General features: G+C 58.0%; 1 pseudogene; it reads left to right on the forward strand.

The window, feature by feature from the left end:
• LOC112068639 (zinc finger CCHC domain-containing protein 2-like) overlaps positions 1–6,541 on the forward strand; it is a 127,696-nt pseudogene that overhangs the window by 93,148 nt on the left and 28,007 nt on the right.

The raw sequence follows: 6,541 nt of genomic DNA on the forward strand, positions 1-6,541 counted from the left end.
ACTAGGCAGGCTCTAGGCAGCACTAGGCAGGTACTGCAGGCAGGCCTCTGGCAGGCACTAGGCAGGCTCTAGGCAGGCACTAGCAGGCTCTAGCAGGTAACTAGCAGGCCACTAGGAGGCACTAGGGCAGGCACAGGCAGGCTACGGCAGGCTCTGGCGGCAGCAGGCTCTAGGCCAGGCTCTAGGAGGTCACCTAGGCAGGGTCTGGCAGTACTAGGCAGGCACTAGGCAAGGTACTAGGAGCACGCACTAGGCAGGTACTAGGCAGGCTCTGGCAGGCAGGCTCTAGGCCAGGCACTAGGCATGCACTAGACAGGCTCTGGGCAGGCTCTCAGGCAGCACTAGGCAGGTACTAGGCAGGCTCTTGGGGGCTAGGCAGCTCTAGGGCAGGCTCTAGGCAGTCATCGGAGGGCAGGCTCTGGGCAGGTACTAGGCAGGCTCTAGGCAGTACGCGTAGGCAGGCTCTGAGGCAGGCTCAGGCTACGCTAGCAGGCAGGCCACTAGGCAGGCACTAGGCAGGCAGGCTTCTAGGCCAGGCGCACTAGGCAGGGCTCTAGGCAGGCTCAAGGCTACTAGCAGGCCTGGGCAGGCAGGCTCTAGGCAGGCACTAGGCAGCGCACTAGGCAGGCAGGCTGGCTGCAGGCAGGCATCTAGGCAGGTCTACTAGGCAGGCTCTGGGCAGGACTAGGCTCTAGGGCAGCACCTAGGCAGGCAACTTAGGCAGGCTCTGGCAGGCAGGCTCTAGGCAGGTCACTTAGGGCAGGCCTAACTAGGCAGGCACTAGCGCAGGCTAGGCAGGCACTAGAGGCATGGCCACTAGGCAGGCAGGCACTAGGCAGCAGGGCACTAGGCAGGCTCTAGGCAGGCACTAGGCAGGCACTAGGCTAGGCTACTAGGCAGGCACTTAGGCATGGCTAGTAGTAGGCAGCAGGCTGCTAGGCAGGTTACTAGGCAGGCTCTAGGCAGGTACTAGGCAGGCTCTGAGGCAGGTGTACTAGGCAGGCACTAGGCAGGCACTGGGCAGGCTCTGGGCAGGCACTAGGCAGGCTGCTAGGCAGGTACTAGGCAGGCTCTGGGCAGGCAGGCTCTAGGCAGGCACTAGGCAGGGTACTAGGCAGGCTCTAGGCAGGCACTAGGCAGGTACTAGGCAGGCACTAGGCAGGCACTAGCGCTAGGCACTTACGGCAAGGTACTAGGCAGGTACTAGGCAGGCTCTAGGCAGGGTACTAGGCAAGGCACTGGGCAGGCACTAGGCAGGTACTAGGCAGGCACTAGGCAGGCTCTAGGCAGGCACTTAGGCAGGCAAGCCTCAGGCTAGGCATCTAGGCAGAGGCACTAGGCAGGCTACTAGGCAGGCTCTAGGCAGGCATCTAGGCAGGTACTAGGCAGGCTCTAGGCAGGCATCTAGGCAGGCATCTAGGCAGGTACTAGGCAGGCCTCTAGGCAGGCCACGCTAGGCAGTACTAGGCAGGCTCTAGGCAGGCTCTAGGCAGCACTAGGCAGGCTACTAGGCATACTAGGCAGCTCTGGCAGGCAGGCCTAGCAGGCACTAGGCAGGACTAGGCAGGCCTAGCAGCTAGGCAGTCTAGGCAGGCTCTAGGCAGGTACTTAGGCAGGCTCTAGGCAGGACTAGGCAGGAACACAGGCTCTAGGAAGGCACTAGGCTGGCACTAGGCAGGCTCTAGGCAGGTACTAGGCAGGCTCTAGGCAGGCACTAGGCAGGTACTAGGCAGGCACTTAGGCAGGCACTAGGCTGGCACTATGGCAGGCTCTAGGCAGGCAGGCACTAGGCAGGCAGGCAACTAGGCAGGCACTAGGCAGGCACTAGGCAGGCACTAGGCAGGCTCTAGGCAGGCGCACTAGGAGCTGGCACTAGGCAGGCTCTAGGCAGGCACTAGACAGCGGCTTCAGGCAGGCCTAGGCAAGGCACTAGGCTTGGCGCTCTCGCAGGCACTAGGCAGGCAGGCACTAGGCAGCTATAGGCAAGGCACTATGGCACGGCACTAGCTGGCGCACTCGGCAGGCACTAGGCAGCAGGCATCTAGGCAGGCATCTAGGCAGAGGCAACTAGGCAGGCTCTAGGCAGGCACTAGGCAGGCACTAGGCTGGCCTAGGCAGGCTCTAGGCAGGCACTAGCAGGCTCTAGGCAGGCAGGCTAGGCAGGCACTAGGCTTGGCACTAGGCAGGCTCTAGGCAGTACAGGCACCTAGGCAGGCAGGCACTTAGGCAGGCAGCCTAGGCAGGCACTAGGCAGGCTCTAGGCAGGCACTAGGCAGGCACTAGGCTGGCCTAGGCAGTACTAGGCAGGCTCTAGGCAGGCACTAGGCAGGCTCTAGGCAGGCCACTAGGCAGGCTCTAGGCAGGCAGGCACTGGCAGGCTCTAGGCAGGCACCTAGGCAGGCACTAGTGCTGGCACTAGGCTGGCAGAGGCAGGCTCTAGGCAGGCACTAGGCAGGCACTAGGCAGGCTCTGGCCAGGCAGGCTCTAGGCAGGCACTAGGCAGGTACTAGGCAGGCTCTGGGCAGGCAGGCTCTAGGCAGGCTCTAGGCAGGTCACTAGGCAGGCTCTGGGCAGGTACTAGGCAGGCTCGTAGGCAGGCTACTAGGCAGGCTCTGGGGCAGGCAGGCTCTGGGCAGGTCACTAGGCAGGCTCTAGGCAGGTACTAGGCAGGCTCTGGGCAGGCTACTAGGCAAGGAGCATCTAGGCAGGTACTAGGCAGTACTAGGCAGGCTCTAGGCCAGGTACTAGGCAGGCTCTGGGCAGGTAGCTCAGGCAGGCTCTAGGCAGGCTCTGGGCAGGCAGGCTCCAGGCAGGTCTCTAGGCAGGACTAGGCAGGCTCTGGGCAGGCAGGCTACTAGGCAGGTCTAGGCAGGCTCTAGGCAGGTAGCAGTTGGCAGGTCTAGGCAGGTCTAGGCAGGCTCTGGGCAGGTACTAGGCAGCTCTAGGCAGGCACTAGGCAGGTACTAGGCAGGCTCTAGGCAGGTACTAGGCAGGTCTGGGCAGGTATAGGCAGGCTCTAGGCAGTACTAGGCAGGCTCTAGGGCAGGCAGGCTTCTAGGCAGGCTACTAGGCAGGGCTTCTAGCAGGTACTAGGCAGCTCTAGGGCAGGCAGGCACTAGGCAGGTTACTAGGGGCTCTAGGCAGGTACTAGGCAGGCTCTAGGCAGGCTACTAGGCAGGCTCTAGGACAGGCACTAGGCAGGTACTAGGCAGGCTCTAGGCAGGTACTAGGCAGGCAGTAGGCAGGCACTAGGCAGGCTCTAGGCAGGCACTGGGCAGGCTCTGGGAAGGCACTAGGCAGGCAGGCACTGGGCAGGCTCTGGGCAGGAACTAGGCAGGCACTGGGCAGGCTCTGGGCAGGAACTAGGCAGGCACTAGGCAGGCTCTGGGCAGGTACTAGGCAGGCACTGGCAGGCTCTGGGCAGGTACTAGGCAGGCTCTAGGCAGGATCTAGGCAGGCACTGGCAGGCTCTGGGCAGGCTCTAGGCAGGCCACTGGGCAGGCTCTGGGCGAGGAACTAGGCAGGCACTGGGCAGGCTCTGGGCAGTACTAGGCAGGCACTAGGCAGGCTCTAGGCAGGCTCTGAGCAGGCCACTGGCAGGCTCTAGGCAGGCACTAGGCAGCTCTAGGCAGGCTCTAGGCAGGCACTAGGCAGGCTCTAGGCAGGCTCTGGGCAGGCTCTGGGAAGGCACTAGAGGCAGGCACTAGGCAGGCTCTAGGCAGGTACTAGGCAGGCTCTAGGCAGCACTAGGCAGGTACTAGGCAGGCTCTAGGCAGGTACTAGGCAGGCAGTAGGCAGGCACTAGGCAGGCTCTAGCAGGCACTGGGCAGGCTCGGGCAGGCTCTTGGGAAGGCACTAGGCAGGCAGGCACTGGGCAGGCTCTGGGCAGGAACTAGGCAGGCACTGGGCAGGCTCTGGCAGGAACTAGCAGGCACTAGGCAGGCTCTAGGCCAGGCTCTAGGCAGGCACTAGGCAGCTCTAGGCAGGCACTGGGCAGGCTCTGGGCAGCTCTAGGCAGACTCTAGGCAGGCTCTAGGCAGGCACTAGGCAGCTCTAGGCAGGCTCTAGGCAGGCTCTGGGCAGGCTCTAGCAGGCTCTAGGCAGGCTCTAGGCAGGCTCTGGGCAGGCTCTGGGAAGGCACTAGGCAGGCAGGCACTAGGCAGGCTCTGGGAAGGCACTAGGCAGGCAGGCTCTGGGCAGGCACGGGCAGGACTAGGCAGGCAGGCACTAGGCAGGCTCTGGGAAAGGCACTAGGCAGACCACTAGGCAGGCTCTCAGCAGGCACTAGGCAGGCAAGGCTCTGAGGCAAACACTAGGCAGGCACTAGGCAGGCTCTAGGCAGGCTCTGGGCAGGCTCTGGGATAGGCACTAGGCAGGCACTAGGCAGGCACTAGGCAGGCTCTAGGCAGGCTCTGGGCAGGCTCTGGGAAGGCACTAGGCAGGCAGGCACTAGGCAGGCTCTGGGAAGGCACTAGGCAGGCTCTGGGCAGGAACTAGGCAGTTGTGTCCAACATCTGAGCATATTGGTGGAACTAGACAACCAGGCTACGGATGAAACACAGCCCTACTAGGACACTTTCAGCCACTAGCTTAACATCAATTCAGCATTTGTTTGATCAGATGTCCTTATTGCAGTGATATTGTAAAGTTAACAGAATGTTTACTCCGGTGTGCTTCTACTTGAAAGCAAATAGAAGAGATGAGATTATTTCCGTTTGACCTTTGGGATTCCGCCGTGTTGCCTCGGCACGTTTTATCTCTAACCAATCCGGTTCTAGATCCAATATCACCTTCAGAGAATGAAGGTGTACGTCAAACTAAGGAGTGGGTCTTCAGAAGTGGATTGGATCCTGGTGAAACAGAGCAGAGCCCCTATTCATAAAGAGTGCTGATCTAGGATCATTTCCTCACACATTTTAGTCATTTAGCAGACGTTCCTATCCACAGCGACTTACAATTCAAAAATTGTATTGGTCACATACACGTGTTTAAGCAAGTATTATTGCGGGTGTAGTGAAAATGCTTGTCCTAAAACAAATTGGGATAACAATGTAAGAAATAATACATTGGAGAGAAAAAAAGAAATACTGCAAAGTTTCCTAAGAACTAGAAGCGAGGCATCCCTCTCTGTCGGCACCAACTACTTGAGCAATTAGGGCTAAGTGCCTTTGCTCAAGAGCACATCAACAGATATTTCCCCTTAGGGGATTCATACCAGCTAACATCACTCTCAGTATGATGTAGAAGACCTACTTTGAGACTCTTTATGAATACTGGCCCAGAGTTTCCTGTTAAAACTCCAGCCTACTTCCCTTTTTACCCCACACAGTGAGTTTAGCTCTTAGTCCTCGACTAACTTTGGTGTTTTATACTTACACACCCATTTGTTGTTTTGTTCTTGCCAGGGAGAAGTTTCTGTCGGCTCCACAAGCTTTCCGACAGACAAGCAAGGTCTGTGGCTTCTTCCTGTGTGAGTCCTCCTCTTCCTCCTCCTGCAGCTGCAGCAGATGTAAGTGCTATACGTGTGTGTGTGTGTGTGTGTGATGTGTGGTGTGTGTGTGTTGGGTGTGTGTGTGGTGTGTGTGTGTGTGTGTGTGTGTTGTGTGTGTGTGTGTGTGTGTGTGTGTTGTGTGTGTGTGTGTGTGTGTGTGTGTGTGTGTTGTGTTGGGTGTGGTGGTTTGGCGTGTGTGTGTGTGTGTTTGAGCGTGTGTGTGTTTGATCGTGTGTGTGTTGGTGTGTGTGTTTGATCGTGTGTGTGTTTGTTTAAGCTGTGTGTGGTGTTGTGTTTGAGCGTGTTGTGTGTTTGTATCGTGTGTGTGTGAGCGTGTGTGTGTTTGAGCGTGTGTGTGTTGTGTGTGTGTGTGTGTTGTGTGGGTGTGTGTGTGTGTGTGTGTGTGTGTGTGTGCATGTGTGTGTGTGTGGTGTGTGTGTTGAGTGTGTGTGTGTGTGTTTTGATCGTGTGTGTGTTTTGAGCGTGTCTGTGTTTGTCGTTGTGTGTTGTGTGTGTGTGTGTGTGTGTGTGTGTGTGTGTGTGTGTGTGTGTGTTGTGTGTGTGTGTGTGTGTGTGTGTGTGTGGTGTGTGTGTGTGTGTTTAGCGTACCGATTCCCATCACAGGGGTCCTGACTGCGCTTCTACAAGCAACTACACCTCAATCATACCCTTCATGTGTAGCCATCTGATGCGGTTGAACGAAGCCAGTGGCCAGCACACCGAACGAACACACTCAGACCCGCACGTCAGCCCCTGCTATCGCTCAGTTAGTCGCTACCTCACTAAGAGCGGCTGACAACCCAAATCATGGAACCACACTGTAAAATTTCAGCGTAGGTCGTGCTAGGGAGCCTCAGACTGTTATGATCGTGTCTACGCCCTCGAATGACCATCCCCCCCAGCATCCCCTCACGCCACCACCTACACCTCGGCAGCAACACAGCCTGACTGTACAGCTTGGCTCGAACACCCATTTTGAACGCAGTCGAGCAGAGCTCGCTCAACTACGACAGACGCATCCAACACACAGGTGCACGCTCAGCGGACCCA

This window comes from Salvelinus sp. IW2-2015, unplaced genomic scaffold (genome assembly GCF_002910315.2).
Source record: "Salvelinus sp. IW2-2015 unplaced genomic scaffold, ASM291031v2 Un_scaffold629, whole genome shotgun sequence".
NCBI lineage: Eukaryota > Metazoa > Chordata > Actinopteri > Salmoniformes > Salmonidae > Salvelinus > Salvelinus sp. IW2-2015.